The 25,980-nt window shown below is 42.4% G+C and overlaps 1 protein-coding gene across 2 annotated transcripts in view; it reads left to right on the top strand.

The window, feature by feature from the left end:
- CSGALNACT1 (chondroitin sulfate N-acetylgalactosaminyltransferase 1) overlaps positions 1-25,980 on the top strand; it is a 305,040-nt gene that overhangs the window by 193,931 nt on the left and 85,129 nt on the right. The gene's annotated exons all lie outside the window — the stretch shown is intronic.

Below are 25,980 nucleotides of genomic sequence, written 5' to 3'. Positions count from 1 at the left end.
TAAATGCTGCTTGGTTGAATTGGACTGGGGGAAAACCCTTTAGCCTTTAAATATACATAGCATTTTGTCTTTTGTTATTAGGTTGTCTGAGGCAGGAAATAGTTTTATTTTTCAGGGGTCCTACTAAATGTGCCATGCTTCCATAATGCCCTTGTAGCCATAGAACTTACCTCCTGTCATGAACTAGGTAGCAGGTAAAGCTCTCTAGATAGAGCAAAGTCATGGCCGTTTAATAGAAAGGCCATTAAAATAGCAATGCAAGGATATAATTCTTGGGGGGATACAAGGGGATCAGGTTGTTCCATGTGGGGCTCACAGTCTTAATCCCCATTTTACAGACGAAGTAACTGAGGCACAGAGAAGTTAAGTGGCTTGCCCAAGGCCACACAGCTGACAAGTGGCAGAGCTGGGATATGAACCCATGACCTCTGACTCCCAAGCCCGTGCTCTTTCCACTGAACCACACCGCTTCTCTAAGTGTTTAGTGCAGTGCTCTGCACACAGTAAGCGCTCAATAAATGTGATTGATTGAATGAATATAATGCATACAGATGAAAGGAAAACAGCATCTTTTCATCTCTTTGAAACTGCCCGGCCAATTAATTTGTATTGGAAGTCAGTACTTTCACTGTCCCCACTAAATGATGAAATATTTACCCTTAAATGTTTGTTTGTTTAGGCTTGCCTTCACTGTTATTGGGTACAGTTTGAAAAAATAGCATTGGTCTTAAGTGATAGCTCAAGGGAAGGTAGCCCTGTCCTTGTCTCTTTGGGGGGGGAAGTACTTTGAAAAGCACAAATACTGACAAGGGTTTCTTGGAAGGGCTGCTTAGACCAGTCCGTTCCTTTGAGATTTTCCTGTTGATAAAGATCTCTGGAGCTAAAGACTGAAAAGCTGAAACCTGCCCACTCAGTAAGCCATTATCCCTAATGCAAATGTCTTAATGTACTTTTAGATATGGAAATACAGTAATTTGATACATTTTTCATATGTAATTGTACCAGCAATTGAAGCCTATGTATTGCACAATTGGAGTATGTTGTATGATCCTGGTATTCTGACTATAGAGTGGGTATTGTGAGAGCCATATGCTTTATTTCAGAAACATTATGTACTGTGTAACCTTCCTGGAACATCTTATGGGCCTTCTTCCTATCAAAATTGGAGTCACTGAGAAAGTACGTGTGAAATGGAGAAGGGATTCTTACATTTAAAATGTTTGGTTCCAAAAGATGAGCAAAGAGTACTGAATGTACTCAGTAAAAATCTCTTTTAAGCATTTCAGAATCACTTTAAATTGCCATGGACCCAAATGAAAGAATCTAAGGGTTCGATACATTTCTAGGTTTTTGTCTTCAAAGAGAATACCGGAGAGTAGGAGGGAGGGGGTTAGAGCATTAATTTACCCTTTTAATTTCTAATCAGTCAATCAATCATTTGTATTTATTGAGCACTTACTATGTGCAGAGCACTGTACTAAGCGCTTGGGAAGTACAAATTGGCATCACATAGAGACAGTCCCTACCCAACAGTGGGCTCACAGTCTAAAAGGGGGAGACAGAGAACAGAACCAAACATACCAACAAAATAAAATAAGTAGAATAGAAATGTACAAGTAAAATAAATAAATAAATAAATAAATAGAGTAATAAATATGTACAACCATATATACATATATACAGGTGCTGTGGGGAAGGGAAGGAGGTAAGACGGGGGGATGGAGAGGGGGACGAGGGGGAGAGGAAAGAAGGGGCTCAGTCTGGGAAGGCCTCCTGGAGGAGGTGAGCTCTCAGCAGGGCCTTGAAGGGAGGAAGAGAGCTAGCTTGGCGGATGGGCAGAGGGAGGGCATTCCAGGCCCGGGGGATGACGTGGGCCGGGGGTCGATGGCGGGACAGGCGAGAGCGAGGTACGGTGAGGAGATCAGCGGTGGAGGAGCGGAGGGTGCGGGCTGGGCAGTAGAAGGAGAGAAGGGAGGTGAGGTAGGAGGGGGCGAGGTGATGGACAGCCTTGAAGCCCAGGGTGAGGAGTTTCTGCCTGATGCGCAGATTGATCGGTAGCCATTGGAGGTTTTTGAGGAGGGGAGTAATATGTCCAGAGCGTTTCTGGACAAAGATAATCCGGGCAGCAGCATGAAGTATGGATTGAAGTGGAGAGAGACACGAGGATGGGAGATCAGAGAGAAGGCTAGTGCAGTAGTCCAGACGGGATAGGATGAGAGCTTGAGTTAGTAGGGTAGCGGTTTGGATGGAGAGGAAAGGGTGGATCTTGGCAATGTTGCGGAGCTGAGACCGGCAGGTTTTGGTGACGGCTTGGATGTGAGGGGTGAATGAGAGAGCAGAGTCGAGGATGACACCAAGGTTGCGGGCTTGTGAGACGGGAAGGATGGTAGTGCCGTCAACAGAGATGGGAAAGTCAGGGAGAGGACAAGGTTTGGGAGGGAAGACAAGGAGCTCAGTCTTCGACATGTTGAGCTTTAGGTGGCGGGCTGACATCCAGATGGAGATGTCCTGAAGGCAGGAGGAGATGCGAGCCTGGAGGGAGGGGGAGAGAGCAGGGGCAGAGATGTAGATCTGGGTGTCATCAGCGTAGAGATGATAGTTGAAGCCGTGGGAGCGAATGAGGTCACCAAGGGAGTGAGTGTAGATTGAGAACAGAAGGGGACCAAGCACTGAACCTTGGGGAACCCCCACAGTAAGAGGATGGGAGGGGGAGGAGGAGCCTGCAAAAGAGACTGAGAAAGAACGACCGGAGAGATAAGAGGAGAACCAGGAGAGGACGGAGTCTGTGAAGCCAAGGTCAGATAACGTGTTGAGGAGAAGGGGGTGGTCCACAGTGTCAAAGGCAGCTGAGAGGTCGAGGAGGATTAGGACAGAGTATGAGCCATTGGATTTGGCAAGCAGGAGGTCATTGGTGACCTTTGAGAGCGCAGTTTCCGTGGAATGAAGGGGACGGAAGCCAGACTGGAGGGGGTTGAGGAGAGAGTTGTTGTTGAGGAATTCTAGGCAGCGCGTGTAGACAACTCGTTCAAGGAGTTTGGAAAGGAATGGTAGGAGGGATATGGGACGATAACTAGAAGGTGAGGTGGGGTTAAGAGAGGGGTTTTTTTAGGATGGGAGAGACATGGGCATGTTTGAAGGCAGAGGGGACAACAAAACACCTCCACCCAATTAGTCATCATCTCTGCCTCTAAATTCTTAAGGATTTCACAGGCTGTCATTCAGAAATTGATGGCTGGTGTGTGGAGGATAGGCAGCAGCCCGTTTAAGAGGGACTGAGGGAAGTCTCAGGAAGCTGGGAGTTAACATGACAGTCATGGAGAATTGCAGTGGTGAGCTGATTGTTAAAATATTTAATGTTTCTTAGTCACAGTGGCTGTAACCTCTGGCACTTTCGTTTGCATCTGGAATGAGTTCTCCTCCCTTCTTGTTATTAACTTGTGTCAGTTTGGCAGGGTTTTCCTTGTGGGGAATATAAATGCCTTTTCTCTGGGTTTAATGAATAGGCTTCAGTGAAAGAATATGTTGTATTTTTTTTTCTTGTGCTTCCTTTACCCTTGCTTTGGAACTTGCGTGAAAATTCAAGTATGAAGTGGGTGGAATCATAGACCAGTTTCCTAGTGAAGTGCTTAGTGCAGTATTCTTTATATCGATTCCCAATGCATACTGTTAATTGACTGATTTTGCAATTTTCTATTCTTTTTCTATCCCTTCCCACTCTAATAATACAAATAATAATGATAGTAGTGGCTTTTTTGGTCGTTGAGTGCTATGTGCCAAGCATTGTGCTAAGTTCTGGGGTAAATACAATCACATCAGATTGACGGTCTGTCTTACATGAGGCTTACACAGTCTAAGGGGCTATGTGGAGGCATTTTATGGGTGAGCAAAAATCTCTTAAGTTATGGGACTTGCCCAGGGTTCCACAGCAGACAAGTGGTAGACCTGGGATTAGAACTCAGATCTCCTAACTCCCAGGCCTGTGTTCTTCCCACTAAGATGCTTCTCACTCTATAATAAAACAAGCAAACAAAACTCGTGTGGATTTGGGACTATTGTACATAATAAAACACCTTTAAATTAAAGTTTACCATTCCCCTGGTTGCCTGGAGTTGTCTTATTGACAATGTTGACTAAATAACTTTTTAGCAGAGTGCAGTTGAAATGAAATTCCCATCAGATGGATTTTGGTGCTAATTTGGGACCCTGCTTAAGTATTTTGTGTCTGTTACCTCTTCTCCCTCCTATTTAGACTGTGAGCCCCACACGGGACAGGGATGTATCTGACCTAATTAACTTGTACCTACCCTAGTTCTTAGGACAGTATTTGACATATAGTAAGTCCTTAACAAATGCCATAAAATAAAAGTGAATGCAGAATTTAACTATTGTTTTCCCAATTGTGTTGTTTCTTTGAGCAATTTTTCAACTGGTTTCCATTTAAGATGAAAGACCAGCTGAGCCCCCAAACCAAACCCCAAACCTGTATATATGTATATATGTTTGTACATATTTATTACTCTATTTATTTTACTTGTACATATCTATTCTATTTTATTTTGTTAGTATGTTTGGTTTTGTTCTCTGTCTCCCCCTTTTAGACTGTGAGCCCACTGTTGGGTAGGGACTGTCTCTGTATATTGCCAACTTGTACTTCCCAAGTGCTTAGTACAGTGCTCTGCACACAGTACGTGCTCAATAAATACGATTGATTGATTGATAGAAAAACAAGCAAATTCTTTTTGGTTGCTTCAATCAATCAATCAATCAATATTGATTCAGTATTCATATTTTCAGTCTGGGTGTGTGTTACTCATGCATGCTGTCCTTTGGGTGAAGGTTCACTCATCCATTCAATCGTATTTATTGAGCGCTTACTGTGTGCAGAGCACTGTATACTAAGACTTGGGAAGTACAAGTTGGCAACATATAGAGACGGTCCCTACCCAACAATGGGCTCATAGTCTAGAAGGTGTTTGGAGAATGAGCCAAGAAAGGGGCAGATGTGAGGGTGAGGTTTTTTTAAGGTATTTATTCATTTATTTATTCAGTTGCATTTATTGAGTGCTTACTGTGTGCAGAGTACTGTACTAAGCACTTGGGAAGTACAAGTTGGCAACATATAGAGACGGTCCCTACCCAACAATGGGCTCACAGTCTAGGAGATTTATTAAGCGTCTACTGTGTGCCAGGCACTGTTCTAAGTGCTGGAATGGCAAGCAAATCAGATTGGACACAGTACCTTGTCCCACGTGGGGTTCACAGTCTCAATACCCATTTTACAGATGAAGTAACTGAGACACAGAGAAGTGTCCAAGGTCACACAGCAGAGCTGTGGTAGAGCTGGGATTAGAACCCACTGCCTTCGGATTCCCTTGACCGTGCTCTATCCATTACACCATGCCGCTTCACAGCAGCATCCTCTCTCCCATTTCACCCAAAGTGATTGCGGATAGACACTTCACCTTCCAGGCACACGAAAAGAGGGAGAACATGTTCAAATGGTTGAAATGCAAGTCGGGATGGAAAAAAAAGTGGGCATTAACTCCTCTGTCAAGAATCAAAGTTCTTGATTATCTGCAGAATCCTCAACCAGGGATCATGTTGTAGTGGTGAGTAAGGAAGAGTCTGGGAAAGGTGCGTAAGCATCTGCCCTTCTACTGGATGTCAGCTTCTCATTTGTTTCCCATAGAGATGGAGGAAATACTTTTCAAGAATGATTTTAGGGTATCAATATCAACAAGATTAAGGATTTACTGTGCCTCAGTATTTCTCTCCCTCACAACTATAGCTTCCCAGTTTTGATGGGGGAAGGTAGTTGGGTGCTCCAAAAAGTGTCTGTATGTCTCTCCTGTAGCATAAAAATTACTGGCACTGCAAAAGGAAGCAGCACGGCCTAGTTGGAAAGAGCACGAACCTGGGAGTCAAATGACCTGAATTCTAATCCCAGCTCCGCCACTTACCTGCTGTGTGATCTTGAGACTGTGAGCCCCACATGGGACAGGGACCATGTCCAACCTGATTTACTTGTATCCACCCTAGCGCTTAGTACAGTACTTGGCACATAGTAAGCACTTAACAAATACCATTATTATTATTATCATTATTTTCTTGGGCAAGTCACTTAACTTTTCACTCATTCATTCAATTGTATTTATTGAATGCTTACTTTGTGCAAAGCACTGTACTAAACACTTGGGAAAGTATAATACAACAACAGATACATTCCCTGCCCACAGTGAGCTCACAGTCTAGATGGAGAGACTGACGTTAACATGCATAAATAAATAAATAAATTACAGGAAGCAGCATGGCTTAGTGGACAGAGCACAGGCTTGGGAGTCAGAGGTCATGGGTTCTAATGCTGGCTCTGCCACTTCTCTGCTGTGTGACCTTGGGCAAGTCACTTAATTCCTCTGTGCCTCAGTTCCCTTATCTGTAAAATGGGGACTAAGACTGTGAGTCCCACGTGGGACAACCTGATTACCTTGTATCTACCCCAGTGCTTAGAACAGTGCTTGGCACATAGTAAGCGCTTAACAAATACCATCATCATCATCATCATGTGTGTTGTGGGGCTGGGAGGAAGGAGGATGAATAAAGGGAGCAAGTCAGGGTGATACAGAAGGGAGTGGGAGAGGAAGAGATGAGGGCTTAGTTATGGAAGGCTTCTTGGAGGAGATGTGCCTTCAATATAATAATAATGATGGCATTAGTTAAGTGCTTACTATGTGCCAAGCACTGTTCTAAGCACTAGGTAAGGCTTTGAAGTGGGGCACTTAACTTCTTTTTGTCTGTTTTCTCAATTGTATAGTGGGAATGAAATACCTGTTCTCCCTCCTACTTAGACTGCGAACCCCAGCTGGGAGACAGACTATGTCTGACCTGATTAACTTTTATCTACCCCAGTGCTTCTTGCATAGTTTAAGCACTTAACACCATAAATAATTGTCTCTGAAGCCATCATCTCTTCCCGGAATCCCTTTTGGGAACATTCCTTATGAAAGGCAGGGCTTGGAACCCCTTATCTTGTTTCCCCAGCACATTTAGTTAGAGAAATACAGTTCAGTCAATCACTAGCATTTATTGAGTGTACACTCTGTGCAGAGCACAATACTAAATTCATGGGAGAATACAATAAAGTTAGAAAACATGATCCCTGCCCTCAAGGATGAATCAGTCCAGCCAAACACAATAATTATAACTAGTAGGGAGAAGAAAATGGAAAGATGGATATAAAAATGAGCAAATGATTAGAGTAAGTTGATATTGTATGCAAGTACTATGGGTGCCTGTGAGTATTTAAGTGCTGGAGAAGGTGGGAAAGTGCTAGGGTGGTATTTTGGAAGACAAGACCTGGAGAGAAGAAAAATCAATCAGGGAAGGCATCCTGGAAGAGGCAGAATTTCAGAAGGACTTTGAAATTGCAAAAAGTTGTCATCTGGTGAAAGACCAGTATCTCATAGAATCAATGAGAAAAGCAAAGAAATCCTCAGTGCTCGGCATGTAGCAAGCACTTAACAAATACCATCATTATTAATATTATTATAAAGGTTACTAGGAAATGAAAGTATAGTGTAGCTTCCCCTGACGTTTGTTTATCAAGTCCCATGTCTAAGGATTCCCTAAAAAATGAGAGTAGGTACAGGGGTAACTTTCTATTTTCTACTGGTTTCTTAAGTAATAAAGAGCACACATTTTTAGTTGTTCCCTCTATAAAGGGATATGGGAGTGTGACTATTTAGTTGTGCGTTCGCAGTGCTTAGAACTATTAAATTTATGCATTCCGTATTACTGCTGTTACTAGATGTGATTTGATTGAACCAGTCATTCTAGTATCTAGATATAGAATTAAATAGAATATTTTCATTTGTGTTCTTAGATAAAATTACTCTGGTTAACCAGAAACAGCAATCAGAAATTATTTTCTATAGACTGGTTGTCTTGAAGCAGTTCTCATTAATTAGGTAGTTCTTTTATCCAGTTTCCTTCCTTCAGAAGTTAGAAAAGCCATTATTTACAAATTCTGACAAATTGTCAGAAATGATAAATGCCAAGTCAGCCATCAGCAAGAATACTTCTACGGAAGCAACGTTTGCCTGGTGGAAAGTGTTCAGGTCTGAGAGTCAGAGGTTCTGGGTTCTAATCCTGACTCTGCCACTGCTATGTGTTCTTGGGCAAGTAATGACTTTTCTGAGCCTCAATTTCCTTAACTGCAAGATGAGGATTCAGTACCTGTTCTCCCTCCTACTTGCTCTGGTTGCCCCATGAGGAACCCAATTATCCTTTATAATAATAATAATGGCATTTGTTAAGCGCTTATTATGTGCAAAGCACTGTTCTAAGTCCTCCAGCACTTAGTACAGTGCTTGAAATATAGTAAGCACTGAACACATATTATTATTAATAATAATAGTATTATTGCTATCTGTCAGAGGTCCAAGTTTAAGCTTCAGTTTTCCCCCCAAACCAGGTTAAGGCTAAGTTTCAGGGTGGGTTTACTTTTAGAATTGATGTTAAAGTTTATATTTGATGATTAGTTCGGTTAGCTCTTTGCATGCTGATAAATTAATGATAATTTGGATAAATCGATGTCATGTGTAAATCAGTCATATTTATTAAACACTTACAGTGTGCAATTACTGTATGCACATAGTAATTGGCTTTTGACAGAGCACTTTATGCTATCAAGTGATTGCACATTGTCTTGTTTGGGGTCAAACAAGAAGTTCTCTCACTTTATTTTGGAGTTCATTAAGAATGTTGAACACCTTCATGGTTTTTTTTAGAAATGCAACCCTCCTTCATTCTCATAGATCTTCTTGCCCCCCCGCCCCCTGTAAATCCTGGGGGACCCCTCCCTTCTATGTGTTGAGAGTATTCCTTAGGAAACCATGACCACAGCCCTCTCCTAATGGCCTGTATTTGGTCTGTTGATCTACAAGAACAAAGCAAATAGGAGGTAATCTGCTTCTTTTCAATTATTATTTTATTAATTTCCATGCAGTATTTCTCATGACCTTCATAGTTGTCATTCCCTATCCATATCTGTGCATTCAAGAGGTTTAAGTCATTTGGGAGCTGTCCACTTCTGATTTAATTTTATGCCTCTGCTTCTGCCAAGAAATACTACTTTGGCGCAGTTCAATTCATCTTCCCCGGCCCCTGCTTAATGGCTTTTGCAGGGTCATCACCAGTGTGTCTTCCCAACTGAGGACTGCCTTTTACTGGAATGGGTAGTGATCAATGCTGCTGGTGCCCGTGGAACCTTGTTCTTTAATGCAGGACCGATTGTTCCTCTCACTTATTTCCTCAGTATACAAATGGGACCACCCTCGTTGCAATTATTTTCTGGCTACTGGTTTTCTAAACTTGTAAGCAGCTGCTCCTTACTTCTTTTAAATCAGTTTAGAACAACTCGATTTGGAAGGAATAAAATCAAAATAAATCAAACTCGAGAATTCAACAAATTCACACCAAATGTTCTTCCCAAATCCTTCCAGAAAGAGTCACCTCCTCAGTCAGCCAATTACATTTATTAAGTGCTTACTGTGTGCAGAGCGCTGAATTAAGTGCTTGGGAGAGAACAATGTAACAGATACATTCCCTGCCCAAAATGAGCTTAGTCTAGAGGGGGAGACAGACATTAATATAAATGAAAAAATTACAGACGTAATGATAAATTACTGTCATATAAATAAAATTACAGATAAATAAATAAATTAGATATCGAATTGCTGGAGTCTAGAAAACACATTGAACTGTATATCAGCATTGCGCTGTTGACTGTGTCATTATAAATGCCCAACCAGATTGCCTGAGCCAGATCTTTTGGTGTACCCATGGTGTGGGGCAGATTGGGGAGGGCAGCTTTTGGGCCATTTTGCCGGTTTTGGGGAATTTAAAACAGGAGTATCTAGGGGAGCAGGGAAATATGGGGATGGGCAACCAACAAGCTCTTTCTACCTTGGTGGTGTTTACCTGGCTTCTTACCTGCACACCCTGAAAGCTTTCGCTACAAACAGTGACAAATGGAGGAAATCATGACTAAATTTGAACAAAACAAGAAAGCAGAGAAAGCAGAGAGAAGCCACGTGGGAGTCAGAAAATCTGTATTCTAGTCCTAGCTCTGCCACTTGCATGCTGTGTGACCTTAGATAAATCTATTGACTCTTCTGTACCTGTTTCCTCATCTGTAAAATAGGGATTAAATACCTGTTCTCACTCCTTAAACCATGAGCCCCATATGAGATAGAGCGGGCCTGATCTGATTGTAATTGCATGTGCCCTAACACTTAGCCCAGTGCTTTATGTATAAATACCCTCATTGTTATCCCAATTATTATTATTACCCTTAATGAATATGATACGGCAGAGTCTGGCTATTATTATTAGTAGTAATCTTATTACTATTAGAATACTCTTCACCTCCTTTGGCCCAGGAATATATGTCCATTGCTATGGAAATGAGAACTGATGAACTCTCAGGAAAAATATATCCATTAATAGATTTTTAACTCACAGTGTATGTGTGTGCTATGTGCCTGAATGCATGCATGCATGCATGCATGCGTGTGTAGGCATATGTCTATTTAAGACATAGAAGCTGTAGAATGTTCAACAAAAATTTTCAACAATGAGCCATATGTTTTGGGATTAAAGTTCCATGAACTTAAATGAGCAAATAATCAGCCCTATATTAGCTCTAGGTGCATCTCATAAGCCTTGTCTAAATACAGACTTTTAATAGTGACTAAGCAATGTTTCTTAACAACTGAAACCACTTTTCTACTCTACAGGGAAATCACATTTGTTTAAAAATTTAGATCTATTAGTTTTCTATCAATCAAGTGCACTTCTCTCATAAAAAATTGCATAATAATAATAAAAAAGGTCCTTGACAAGACTCATGGATTCTTGTCTTGCTTTCAGACCCAATGAGGGAGGCTGGTGGAGGAGAATAAATCAGATTGCCCAGAAACTGAAAAGAAATTTGCACTGGGTCCATGGCTACATTTTGATGGAGTCCCCCTTTGAAAAAAATGATGGAAGAGTACTGGTCCACTCATGAAAACTTTGGGACCAAGAACCTATGTCAAGCAATTGAGTGCAGTGCTAGTATTTGACAAGGAGCACTTTCACCCTTCTAATCATGTGTCTAGTGGAGCAATAGAAAATAAATATAAAAAAACACATTTAATAGTTAACAGTGGTTATTCAGTCATCACTGAATGTTAGAAATAAATGCTTTCTGAATTTCTTGTTGCCATAGGTGATTGAAAGAGAAAAAAGACCACAGGTTATTTAGAGAATGGTGATTGCCCCTCTTTTACAGGCAACTTTTTACCAACTGCACCAAACTGAGAATGGCCCACAGACACCTCCACTTATGCCCTTTCCTTCCCACAGTACCAGGATCAGTGCCCATGTGCACACCCATTCACATCTGGCTCGGAGTGGTTCTCTGCTTGCAACCTTGAAGCCAGTTAGGAGAGTGATGAGTGGAGATATAAGGGTTTCTGCTTCTCAAACCCCATGGCAAGATGATGATTTCAGAGTCATTCCAGTCTTTCAAATTGGATGTTCATTGTCAGTGTAACATGGATTTCTCCTTCGTGCTCTCATTCTTCTGAAACATTTTGTTTCAATTTTCAACAGCTATTGCAGATTCATATCTAGTGATGAAAAGCAATCATTTGAGTCCATTTGTTCGCCTCTTACTGTTGTGCCACTTCATTCCTGATCCTAACAGCTCTGAACTGAGTGTGAAGATAAGGATGTATACAATGGTTCAAAGAACTCAGCTCAGCATTGTTCCAGGAAGTGGCTATATATTTTTATATTTTGGGACATGAGAGGTGTTTCTCACACCAAGAGGTGAAACTTGGAAGCTCAAGTCATGATTCATGCTCTTCTGAGCTGTAGGCATATTGCAATCCAACAGCATTTTGAGAGGCACTTCAATTTGTTTGTACACCCAATGCTCCCATAATGTAGAACCTTGTTCTTGCAGAATCTCATGTAAAGGAAAACTTGTACTCACCTGGTCTGGCATTGGGCTCACACATGTATGAATAAACTGTTTCTTCTGGCATCAAGATGTGCTGTGTTCAAAGAGGTTCTTGCTGTTGAGTGAATGTTCCTTACTCTCATAGCCGAAATATGTAGTGAAGACGTGCTGTGTCAGAACTAAATGTATTTACTATTCCTAGAGTAGTTGTTGAGCAATTGCAGATCACAGTCTAGCTGATCGGATTCAATCAATCAGTAGTATTTATTGAGCGCTTACTGTGTGCAGAGCACTGTACTATGCACTTGAGTGAATAAAATATAGTAGAGTTGGTAGACACATTCCCTGCCCACAGTGAGTTTACAGTCTAGAGGAGCTTACTCTTTCTCAGATTTGCTAATCATAATCTCATTTTGGTGGTAAAGATCAGTTTCTTCATCTGATGGAACCAGTAGTCATTCTCTTCCTGGTTCATGGGGAATGAATGACTTTTGCTAGTACAAGAACTCTTCCAGCTGTTGACACCACTAATGTATCTTCAAAAAGAAGCATTCATTCATTCATTCATTCATTCATTCATTCATTCATTCATTCCCTTCTCCCTGAGAATCCAAGTGGGAAAAAGAGCAGCAGGGTAGCATAAACACCTTATCTATAATAATAATGATGGCATTTATTAAGCACTTACTATGTGCAAAGCACTGTTCTAAGTTCTGGGGAGGTTACAAGGTGATCAGGTTGTCCCTCGGGGGGCTCACAGTCTTAATCCCCATTTTACAGATGAGGTAACTGAGGCACAGAGAATTTAAGTGACTTGCCCAAAGTCACACAGCTGACAATTGGCAGAGGCGGGATTTGAACCCATGACCTCTGACTCCAAAGCCCGTGCTTAACTGAGGCACAGAGAATTTAAGTGACTTGCCCAAAGTCACACAGCTGACAATTGGCTTAGTACAGTGCTCTGCACATAGTAACCGCTCAATAAATACGATTGATGAATTGGCAGAGGCGGTATTTGAACCCATGACCTCCGACTCCAAAGCCCGTGCTCTTTCTACTGAGCCACGCTGCTTCTCTGTAGAACGGTGTGGTGTTTGCTTGGTGTTCTTTCTGGGCCTTGTTTCTTTGGTTCAGAAAGGGTGAGAGGCCCTCTGGCTAAAGAAGGAAATGCATGGAAATTCTGTACAGTAGAAATCTTTTACTGCGATAGTATTTGCTGAGTGCCAAGCACTGTAGTAAATCTTGTGTTCATACAAGACTGCACGGTCCACGTGCGATAGAGATTGTGTCCAACCTGATTATCTTGTATTTACCCGAATGATTGAATACTGTGCTTGGCATATAGTAAGTGCTTAACAAGCACTTACTATTATTAGATATAATCAGATCTTTGGGACTTTGATCTTTTCAGTTTAAAGTCTTAAAGTCTCCCTGGTATGAAATGTTATGAGTTATTCCACCTTTTGATCATGAGTACACAATTATCTTTGTGGCTGTTGATTTTATAATAATATCCATATTTTATTATTATTTATTCTTATTTTTATTGTTATTTTCTTCTCCTACTTCCACCAGCACTTCCACCTGGGCTCCGGTAGAATCCAGGTTAGTGGCTAGCTCTGTTCCTCCTTTCAAAGCCCTACTGAGAGCTCACCTCCTCCAGGAGGCCTTCCCAGACTGAGCCCCCTTTTTCCTCTCCCCCTCCCCATCCACCTTGCCCTACTTCCTTCCCCTCCCCACAGCACCAGTATATATGTTTCTACAGATTTATTACTCTATTTTACTTGTACATATTTACTATTCTACTTATTTTGTTAATGATGTTCATCTAGCTTTATCTCTATTTATTCTGATGGCTTGACACCTGTCCACATGTTTAGTTTTGTTGTCTATCTCCCCCTTCTTGACTGTGAGCCGTCTCTATATGTTGCCAACTTGTACTTCCCAAGCATTTAGTACAGTGCTCTGCACACAGTAAGCGCTCAATAAATATGATTGAATGAATGAATAGAAGCCGGTGGCTGTCTGCTCAGTGACCCTCCCCGGCTCCCCCCTGCTGCTGCTTATCTCAGTCTTCCCATTTCCTTCATTGCCCCCTCTTTTTCTGGTCTAGCAGAAGGAGTGTGGGCCTGAGAGTCAGAGGACCTGGGTTCTAATCCTGGCTCTGCTACTTGCCTCCGCCTTAGGGAAGTAGCATGGCCTAGTGGATATAGCACCGGCCCGGGAGTCGGAGCTTTAATCCCAACTCCACCACTAGCCTGTCTGTGACCTTGAGCTAGTCACTTCATTTCTCTGTGTCTGTTCCCTCATCTGTAAAATGGGCATTAAGACTCTGAGCCCTATGTGGGACAGGGACTGTGTCCAACCCGATTATCTTCTATCTACCCCGGCACTTAGAATAGTACTCAGGGCATAATGAGTGCTTAACAAATGCCACAATTATTATTACTGTTATTCCATGACTTGCCTGCTGTGTAGCTGTGGGCAAACAACTTAACTGATCTGTGCCACAGTTTCATCATCTGTAAAATGGTCAAGCTCTGTTCTCCCTTCCTCTTAGAATGTGAACCCCATGTTGATATTTATTCAGTACTTATAGTAATTATCTTGTACATCTTAGTATAGTGCTTGGCAGGTAGTAAGTCATTGGCACTTAGAACAGTGCTTGGCACATAGTAAGTGCTTAACGAATACCATTTTTATTAACAAATACCACAGTTATAATTATTATCCAACCTTTTCTCTTCCTCCCGCTTCCCTTCTCTCCTTAACTCTTTCCCCTCCTCCTCCTGCTTTCCTCCCTCTTTGTCCCTCCCTCTGTGGCCACTTTCCCTGAAGGCCTACCATTTTTCCCCACCTATAATGACAATAAATCTGGTCACTTTAGTTCCAAAGTTCAGCTGAGGCAGGGTAGGTTAGAACCCTAAGCCTTGGCAAAGATCTACTGATATCCCCCTCTGCCCCCATCCCTGGGAAATAGTTGAGATGTTCCTGGACTGAGTAGCTGTTTTCATGATGATTTGTGCCATCAGAGAAATAGAGTCTGTAGTTTCATGAGTTCCTCATAATCCTACTTAGACTTTTGCTCTTTTCCCCATTTAAATCAAGAATAGTCAAGCCTTCCTTATAGGTGTTTAAAATGGCTGAATTTTAGCATAAACATGATGAAAAGGAAGTGAATAAAAATTCCGGAAACTACCTCATTTGAACAATGTCCTAAGCATCCTGTAATGTAAATGCTTATATTACTAAATTAGTCTCTGATAGATGACAAAGTGCTTTTTCTTCCGAGTCAACCTATTCCCATTATAAATCAGGAAAATGTGCAACTCCTGAAACAAGGAGATGTGCAGATCCCAGCTGACTTCTGACTGATTCACACCTTATGACTTTTTTTTCCTCCTTTAAAGGTATTTGCTAAGTGCTTACTATGTATTAGTGTCAGGCACTGTTTTAAGTGCTGGGATAAATAGCAGATAATCAGGCTGAACATGGTCCATGTCCCATAGGGGTCACAATCTTAATCCCCATTTTACAGGTGAGGTAACTGAGGCACAGAGAGTGGATTGAGGTGCCCAAGATCACAAAACAGACAAGTAGAGGAGCCTGGATTAGAATGTCCCTTCTGATGTTTATCACTAAACCATCCCCCTTATTGTCTGTAATGTCTAGATTGAGCTTTGGAGCATTCCTTGCTTCTAATTAATTCCTTGTTGATTAATAGTAATCATAAACACCATCGTAATTGTGGTATTCTTTAAGCACTTATGTGCCAATTGCTACTAAGCATTGGGGTAGATACTAGATAATCAGGATGGACATAGTACCTGTCCCACATGGAACTCACAGTCTAAGTAGAACAACAGCGTGGCCTAGTGTATAGAGCATGGGGCTGGGAGTTAGAGGACCTAGGTTCTAATCCCTGTTCCACCCCATGTCTGCTCTGTGACGTCAGGCAAGTCACTTTAGTTCTCTGTGCTTGTCACCTCATCTGTAAAAATAGGGATTAAGGTTGTGAGCCCCATGTGGGTCAGAGACTGTGTCTAACTTGATTAGCTTGTATCCACCCCAGCATTTAGTAGAGTGCCAGGCACATAGTAAGCACTTGACAAATACCATTTTAAAAAAGCAACACCACCAAAAAAAATCAGGTATTGAATCTTCATTCTTCAGAGGAGGGAACTGAGATAGAGAGAAGTGAAGTAATTTGCCCATGGTCATATAGCAGGTAACTGGCAGAGCTAAGATTAGCACCCAGGTCCTTTAATTCCCAGGCCCATGTTCTTCCCACTATGCCAGTGAACAGTGTGCATTTCTGGGGAAGCTTTGTATTGTGACTTACTTGTGGCCTGAGTTCTTTTTAGGAGCCTGCCTCGCCACAATTAGCAAAGAGGATGGGACAGGCAAGGGTAGGGCAAGGGAAACATTGGTTTGCTGAGGGTGTGAGCACAGTACTCCCAGGAAAAGAAGAGGAGATTCTGAATGCCTTACAGCACAGACTCCTCTACTATCCTTATGAGTGTTTTTAATGACCCAGATTTCAGCAGGGTTCTTCTCTTTTGCAAGGAGAAAATTGAAACCAGACTTCATTTTTCAAAAATGGCTTTGAAATAGCAGGCCAAATTTAGATACATATTGATCTAGTGGCCTCAAAGTTGTTTTTGTTATTTACGTAGGTTTTTATAGTATGCAAGTTATGACCATCCTGTAAGGCTTGAAATTCCTCCCTCTCCCACATTCATGGCTCTCCCTCATCATTAGACTGAGAATATGATGGCCATATCTGTCTAGGGCGAACCTTGTGCTAAGATGAAAAATTTTACAAAGCTTTCCTGTTTGTTTTTCAGCCTAATGGCATCTGACCTACAAGGCAGCTAACCCCCCTAGTAATTTTCAGGATAGTGGGCCTGAGTAGGTCAAATCAGTGCAGGCAGGTTATTTTTCCTTGAGTGCCTTCTTTATTATGGTATTTAGTAAGAGCTTACTATGCTCCATGCACTGTGCTAAGCAATGGGGGTAGATACAAGTTAATTAGATTGGACACAGTCCATGTCTCACATGGGGCTCACAGGCTTAATCCCCATTAAGAGCAGCACGGCCTAATGGTTGGAGCATGGGACTGGGAGTCAGGACATGAGTTCTAATCCTGAAATCTGCCACTTGTCTGCTGTGTGACCTTTGGCAAATCACTCCACTTCTCTGTGCCACAGTTATCTCATCTATAAAATGGGGATTGACTGCAAGCCCTAAGTGGGACAGCGTCTTTGTTCTGATTTACTTTTATCCCTACAAGCACTTAATACAGTGTCTGACACATAGTAAGCACTTAGCAAACACTGCAATTATTATTCTTACTATTTTACAGATGAGGAAACTGAGGCACAGAGAAGTGAAAAGACTTGCCCAATATCACACAGCATCTTGGGAATCTACCTAATCAACAGCAGCTATCTGGGGGTGCTGGCTGCTCATCTTCTCCTCTCACGGGTGGCTGGCTTCCCTAGTCTCTAAGGGATTGCCCTGTCCCCACCAGGGCAGTCATAGCCTAGAAGGACTTGACCAGAGGAGTGGCAAAATTCTGTTAATTTGGTGGGTGCAATCAATCAGTGGTATTTATTCATTTATTCAATCATATTTCTTGAGCACTTTGTGCAAAGCACTATACTAAGAGCTTGGGAGAGCACAGTGCAACAACAAAGAAGACACATTCCCTGCCCACAACGAATTCAAAGTGTATTTATTCAGTGCTTATAGTGTGCAGGAATCTCTTCTAAGATCTTGGGAGAGTACAATCCCTCCACTCAAGGAGCTTACAATCTAATGGAGGAGACAGACATTAAAATAAATGACAAGGGAAGCAACCAAATATAAGGTCATTTATATGTGTTGTGGGATTGGGGTGAGTATCTAAATTCAGCAAGGGTGGGATTAAATGCATAGGTGTGGGGCTGAGAGTTTAGTCAGGAAAGTCTTTCTGGAGATTTGATTTTAGTCTTACTTTCAAACGGGGGAGAGTGCACATCTGTTAGATATATGGGGTAAGAAGTTACAGGCAAGAGGGAGCAATGAGCAAGCAGTCAGTGATGGTGAGGTAAATATGAGGGACAGTGAGCCGGCTGGTGTTAGAGGTTGTAGTGTTGAGGAGCATGGATAAATGAGGGGGAAGGAGCTGAATGAGTGCCTTGAATCCAATGGTAAGGAGTTTCTGCTTGATGCAGAGGTAGATGGGCATTCATTGGAGGGTTTTGAGCAGGCTGGCCCACTGGAAAAAACATGGGCCTGGATTCAGAGGACCTGGACTTGTCAGCTGAGTGACCTTGGGCAAGTCACTTAACTTCTCTGTGCCTGTTTCCTCATCTGTGAAATGAGGATTAGATACTACTCTCTTAGTTTTGTAAGCCCCATGTGGGAGAGAGACTGTATCCAACCTGATTATCTTGTATTTACCCCAGCATTTAGTACAGTGCTTGACACATTGTAAGTGCTTAACAATTATCGTATTATTGTTTGAGGAGTCAGGAAATGTGTGCAGAATGATTCTTTAGAAAAATGATTCAGGCAGCAGAATTAAGCATGAACTGTCGAGGGGAGAGAGTGGTGGCAGGGAAGTCAGTGAGGAGACAGATACAGTATTTGAGATGGGATAAGACAATTGGGTGGAGAAGTAGCAAGTTCTGTATATGTTGTGGAGATAGAACTGACGATTTAGTGACTCACCGAATATGTGGAGTGAAGGAGAGATGAGGCAAGGAGGGTGTCAAGATTTCCAGCTTGTAAGACAAGAAGGATAATGGTTTTGTCAACAGTGTTAGGTAAGCCATGGGAAAGACAAAGTTTGGGAGGGAAGTTGAGAAGTTCAGAGCTGGACAAGTTGAGTTTGAAGGGATGGCAAGACAATCAGGTAGGGAGGTCGTGAAGGCAGGAGGAAATGCAAGATCGCAGAGAGGGAGAAAAGTAGGAATTAGAAATGTAGATGTGGTAGTCATCAGAATAGGGGCAGTAGCTGAAATCATGGGAGCAGATGAGCTCCCCAAGGGAATGGCTGTGAAGGGAGTGAGAGCAGAAGAGGCCCAAAGGCAGCTAAGAGGTCTAGGAGGATTAGGATGGAATAGCCGATTGGATTTGGCAGAAGTGCAGCTAATGAACCGAGGCTGTTTTCAGTGATGCAGCTCCAGCTAGATAGATATCTATCATTAAGATGACCTGAGGGAAAAATATGATTTTTTAATATAAAATTCCTTTCAAAAAATACAACTGCCCTATGCAGTCACAGGCTATGTTGGCTTATAGCCAGCATACTTAAAGTTCACCACAAACAGAGATTCCTTCCAAAACCTAAACAAGGGCAAAATTGGCAGACTTAATCAAAATACAGGATGCTGTAAAACAAAACCTCAACGCTACATCCCAGCAGAAAATTGGTAGTCTCTTGCCACAGAGAGACCAGAAGGCTGAACTGCCACCAGGAAAGTAGCAGCCCTGTTGGAGAGGAGCTTGGTAAGGATCATGAGACAAGGAAGCAAAAGCAAAAATAGTGCAAGACACCGAGCACAAGCATAGCAACGCAATAAGGGGCTGTCTTCGTGTATGCACAGTGTGGTTGGAATTGTGCGTCCCACATTGGCCTATTCAGGTACACATGTTAAATGAGTTTCAACATTAATGGCCTAATCTTCAGATACAAAGGATGAGAGAATTCTCCTTAGACTGTGGACCCCATGTGGGAAAGGGACTTTGTCCAATCTGCTTATTTTGTATCTACCCCTGAGCTTAGCATATAGTAAGTGCTTGGCACATAGGAACAGCTTGGCAAATACCACAATTATTAGCTGTCTCTACCCTGATGTTTGATGAAATTCCTTTCATTCACTTGGAAAAAAGTTTGTCAATTCACAATTATTATTTTCCACGATCACGGAACTGAGACTCTCTTCCAACTTGACTGCATTTGTGCAGACAGCAGAGAGGGGCTGAGAAGAAGAATGTTAAGGACACAGACAGAACTGAACCAATCAATAAATCATATTTACCAAGTGCTTACTCTGTGCAAAAAACTGTTCTGAAGCACTTGAGAGAGTACAACAGAATTGGTAGACATGACCCCTACCATCAAAGAGCTTATGGTCTAGAACTCAGTCTGCAGCCAACAGTGTACAGCCAGAGCTTAATATAAAATGAGCAGAGCTAAGAAAGAGGGGCTCAAAGCAGCCAAGTGATGAAAGGTGAAGGAGGGATTAGGATAATAATAATAATTGTGGTATTTGTTAAGCACTTACTATGTACAAGGCACTGTACTTAGAGTTGTGAGAAGCAGTGTGGCCTACTGGGTAGAGCACAGGCCCGGGAGTCAGAAGGACCTGAGTTCTCCTCAAAAATCTCCAGTGATTGCTTATCCACCTCCATATCAAGCAAAAACTCCTCACTAATGGCTTTAAAGCTCTCCATCACCTTGCTCCCTCCTTCCTCACCTCCCTTCTCTCCTTCTGCATCCCAGCCCACACACTACGCTCCTCTTGTGCTAACCTTCTCACTGTGCTTCGATCTCGTCTGTCTCACTGTTGATCCCTGGCCCATGTCCTACCTCTGGCCTGGAACGCCCTCCCTCCTCAAATCTGCCAGACAATCACTCTTCCCCCCTTCCCTTCAAAGCCCCACTGAAGGTGCACCTCCTCCAAGAGGCCTTCCCAGAATAAGCCCCACTTTTCCTCAGCTCCCACTCCCTTCCACATCACCATGACTTGCTCCCTTTGCTCTTCCCCCTCTCTCCACCCCACAGCACTTCCGTATATATGTATATATCTATAATTCTATTTATATTGATGCCTGTTTACTTGTATTGATGTCTGAACCCATTGTGGGCAGGGGTTGTCTCTCTTTATTGCTGTATTGTACACTCCAAGTGCTTAGTACAGTGCTCTGCACACAGTAAGCACTCAGTAAATGCAATTGAATGAATTCTAATCCTGATTCTGCCACTTGCCTGCTGTGTGAATGTGGGCAAGTCACTTAACTTCTCTGTGCCTTTTACCTTATCTGTAAAATGGGGATTGAAACTTTGTTGGACAGGGACTCTGTACTACCCGATTTATATGTATCCACCCCAGCACTTAGTACAATGCCTGGCACATAGTGTTTAACAAGTTCTACAATTTTTATTATTATTATTATTACAAGTAAATTAAATCAGTTAGAGTTCCTGTCCCACATGGGCTCGCAGTCTTAATCCCCACTTTCCAGAAGAGGTAACTGAGGCACAGAGAAAGCAAGTGACTTGCCTAAAGCCAAACAGCAGAGGCATGGAAGAGACATGGATTAGAACCCATGACCTTCTGATGCCCAGGCTCTATCTACTACGCCATGCTGAGGAGAGACCCCAGCAGGCCAGAAAGACAGAACCAGGGACTCAAAGCGGGAGGGGTGAAAACTAGCTGAAAAGAGCCAGAAACCAAAAACCAGATTCACAAATGGACACACAAGACAGAAAGCCCCGCTCTTAGCATCCCTGCCAGAATCACTGGAGATTTCAATTAGTCTGTCTTCCTTCGGTTTCTATTACCAACTGAAACATACTTTCATGTGAATTGTTTGTCTGAAAAGGTGAATTAAAAATAGAAAATGAAAGGAGAAAATTCTAAGTGAATTGTAGATGAATATGTTCTTGAACAAATATTTGGAAATAGCTGTCTATGCATGTTCTGAAGAGTCCTCGAACAGAAATCCTGAACAAGATGCTGCTTTTGCACACATGAATAGTGTGTTTATCCAAGCCACCGAGATATAACGTGGGTCTATATTCTGTAAGCACAACCAACCCTTTGACTAAAGTTAGCGTGCGCCACAAGCAGTCAATGAACTAATTGTGCACGCTGAAGTGAAGCCTACTTACACAGTAGCGTTATTTTTTTCGGTCTACCACTTCCAGACCTAACTCGACACTGTCTGTTCTTTTCCCATAAACTCATTTGGGCTGTAGCTGGAACTGAAGTAAAGATGCTCGTTCTAATTTATTGCTGTTCCTTGAAAAGCCCTCTTCATCGTTCATAAGGCCTGTCATGGGAGTGGGCTCCAGGGCTGCAGCTGGCTTCGATCTTACCTGGCCTGTAAGTCTCATTGGTATTGCTGCCTGCAGCTGACTTAGCCTATCCAACAGCAAGGCTCATGAAAATGAGATGATTTTGTGTCATCACATGGTCATTATTGAAAGAAGTTTTGCACATCTTCGATCATAGTGAGCATGAAAGGTCATAGGAACTGACTACCATGATGATGTATGTTTTAACCTCATCCATCACCATAACTGCTTCAGTTGGATCTACTAGAGTCCTGTAACCAAGGATACAGATGGGTCAGTGATATGTTCCACTCGGCCCCCTAAGCGGAGATGTTGCTGTTAATAGTTTTTGAAAGTCCACAATGCAGTAGGCTTTTATAATATGCACATCCTTGCCTTCTAGAAATGAATGTTCTAAAGTGTCATGCCTTATTACCTATTCAGGACATTTATCCACATGCAAATACTGTAGGTATCCTCGCTTTAAAGATGAGTCGGTTTTTGATTTCTATCTTTTCTACTTTGCTATCAGCCTGTGGTATTATTCTTTTAATGGCATTAAAGTGTTTACTATGGTGCTAAGCACTGGGGTAGATGCATGGTATTCAGGTTGGACACAGTCCATATCCCACGTGGAGCTCAAAATCCTAATCCTCATTTTACAGATGAGATAACTGAGGCACAGAGAGTTAATTGACTTGCCCAAGGTCACATGGCAGACAAGTGGTGGAGCTGGGATTATAACCCAAGTCCTTCCGATTCCTAGGTCCACACTCTATCCACTAAGCCACACTGCTTTTCCATAGCTTATTGAGCCACTAATGTGTGCAGATCACTGTACTAAGGGCTTTGGGAGGGTCCAATAAAGTGTGAAGACACAGTCTTTGTGGGCTCAAGCTGAGTACCTTCGGCACAACAGTTATCACAAGTTTTGGTTAGTGCCTAGTTTGGGAAAGTTTACTGCAAGAGGTAGGATTTGAGGAGAATTCTCTAACAGTCAATCAGTGGTATTTTTTGAGTGCTTACTGTTTGCAGAGTACTGAACTAAGTGCTTGAAAGAGTACAGTATAGTGAAGTGGGTAGCCACGTTCCTTGCCCACAGTGAGCTTATAGTCTTGTCATAGAGTCTGAATGACAAAACAAGGACAAAGTAGATGTGGATACTCTACCTCTCAGGAGGAGTTCTGGCCTGAGTTTCTGGGGAATAGCCTGGTTTGAGCAAGTTTAGTGGGTGTAACTATCTTAGCATGCCAAGCAGTGTACATCCCTTGGGAAAAGATTAGATTCCACCTTTCTTCACCCTGGAGCTTGTGAGCTACACGCATGGAGATGGTCTCAAATTCCTTGGTCAGATCTTTATGCCACTTTCAACCTAATACTGTTGTTCAGTCAATATTTTAGAAAGTTATTAATGCAAAAGCACCCCTGAGGGTAAGAAGTGATTGTCAGCCTTTGCACACTATTAATTTTAGGTGTCAGGTAATCAGGTAAGGACAAATTGATTGGGACCAGCCAAGGATTTGCTACAGCTGTGACATTGTTCAGAGGATTTGGAGTGGGTAGGAACATCCTAAATCCTTAACCAAGTTAAGAGGCTTAATCCCGGGTCTGCCACTTGTCTGCTGTGTGATGTTGGGCAAATGACAACTTCTCTGTGCGTCAGTTGCTTCATCTGTAAAATGGGGATCAATCAATCCTATTTATTGAGAGTTTACTGTGAGCAGAGCACTGGCTAGGTATTTGGGAGAGTACAGTACAATAGAGTTGGTAGACATATTCCCTGCCAAGAGCGATTTTACAATCTAGAGGAGGAGATTGAGACTGTGAGCCCCATGTGGGACATGGACTGTGTCCAACTTGATTACCTTGCATCAACCCCAGCTTTTAGCACAGTGCCTGGCCCATAGCTCTTAACAAATACCATTTAAAAATTACTATAGATCGATTGCTAGAAAACTAGAGAAGATAGAAATCAAAAACAGTATGGCTCAGTGGAAAAGAAGCAGCATGGCCTAGGGGAAAAAAACAAGGTCCTGGGAATCAGGGGACCTGGATTCTAATAACGGCTCCAACTCTGTCCAACCTGAGTAACTTTCGTCTACACCAGTGCCTGGTACATAGTAAGCATTTAACAAATACTTTTTTTTTAAAAAAGGGCCGCATTGTTCAGGCAGGGCTCCTCTCCCCATGTTGCTTTGCAGTCTGATGTGACAGAGGTATTTCAGGAGCTGTTTGCTTTTATAAGTATTATAATAGCAGCACGATATCATTTTGAACACCTAGGCTGCATTTTCACTGTAATTTCTAACGTAATATTACTTGGTAATTAGTCCTTTCCATTTGAGAGGCTGAAATCTCTTTATAAATGTTAACTCATTCTCTCTCATAACATCCCTGCAGAAAGAGAAGTGCTCTGCGTCTATGGTGCCAGGCTGAATGACTGGCATAGTGGATTTTGAGAAAGTGCTAGCCACTCAAAGAAGCCAGTTTTGCCAACATGGAGTCCCTGAAAAATGGAGATAAGCCTAAAATCTATGCCCTTTACTTGTAATGACATTTGTTAAGCACTTGGTATGTGCCAAACACTGTACTGAGCACTGGGGAAGATACAAGCTTATCGGGTTGGATACAGTCCATGCCCTACATGATGCTCACAGTCTTAATCCCCATTTTACAGATGAGAGAACTGAGGCCCAGAGAAGTGAAGTGACTTGCCCAAGGTCACACAGCCAACAAGTGGCTCATTTCTCCCACATTGATTACTGTATCAGCCTCCCTGCTGATCTCCCTACCTCCTATCTCTCCCCACTCCAGTCCATGCTTCACTCTGCTTCCTGGATCATTTTTCTACAAAAACGTTCAGGCCATGTTTCCCCACTCTTCAGGAAACCCCAGTGGTTGCCCACCTACCTCCACATCAAACAGAAATTCTTCACTATTGAGCTTTAAAACACTCAATCTCCTTCTCCCCTCCTACCTTACCTCTCTACTCACCTACTACAACCCAGCCCACACACTTGCCTCCTTTAATGCTAAACTTCTCACTGTACCTTGATCTCATCTATATCGCCTCCGACTTTTGACACTTGTCCTGCCTCTGGCCGGGAACGCCCTCTCCTTATAGCCAATAGACAATTACTCTCCCTCCCCTCCAAAGCCTTATTGAAGGCACATCTCCTCTAAGAGCCCTTCCCTACCTAAGCTCTCCTTTCTTCTCCCACTGCCTTCTACATCACTCTGACTTGCTACCTTTATTCATTCCCCATCCCAGCTCCACAACACTTGGGTACAAATGTGTAGTTTATATTAGTGTCTGTCTTCTCCCTCCTTCCCCCAGACTGTAAGCTCACTGTGGTCAAGGAATGTGTTCATTGTTATACTGTTCTCAGCCAAGTGCTTAGTATAGTGCTCTGCACACAGTAAGTGCTCAATAAATATGATTGATTTGGGGAGTGTGTGTGTGTACATATGTATGCAAATATGTGTGTGTGTGCTCATGTGAATGTTATACACATATGTGTTTATGCATATATATGTACCGTGAAGTCCTAAACAATCCCCCAATGCACCTCCTAAAGTGCCTAATTTTATTTCCATGGAATATTTGTAAACACTGGGAGAACAGGGTTTAGAGAGAGAATTGAACATACCCTTTAGGGGTTTATGCTCTAAAAGAGGTGGCAAACAGTTCATTAATTATGGCATTAAGGGCTTAGCATGCACTAAGCACAATAATAAACAATGGGGTATATTACAAACATGTCAGATCAGAACATAGCCTGGACTATTTTATTAGTTTTCCAAAAGGTGGTTTACTAGTATTATGCTACTTTCCCTATTTCTAAAATTTCTGGGGGTGGGGGGGGTTTGTTGCGTTTTGGGGAGGTGGTGAAAGTTACAGAGAGCAATATCCATGTGGCAT

This window comes from Tachyglossus aculeatus, chromosome 5 (genome assembly GCF_015852505.1).
Source record: "Tachyglossus aculeatus isolate mTacAcu1 chromosome 5, mTacAcu1.pri, whole genome shotgun sequence".
Classification (NCBI taxonomy): Eukaryota; Metazoa; Chordata; class Mammalia; order Monotremata; family Tachyglossidae; genus Tachyglossus; species Tachyglossus aculeatus.
Note: the sequence above shows the minus strand (reverse complement) of the source record. Positions and strands in the feature narration are given on the sequence as shown.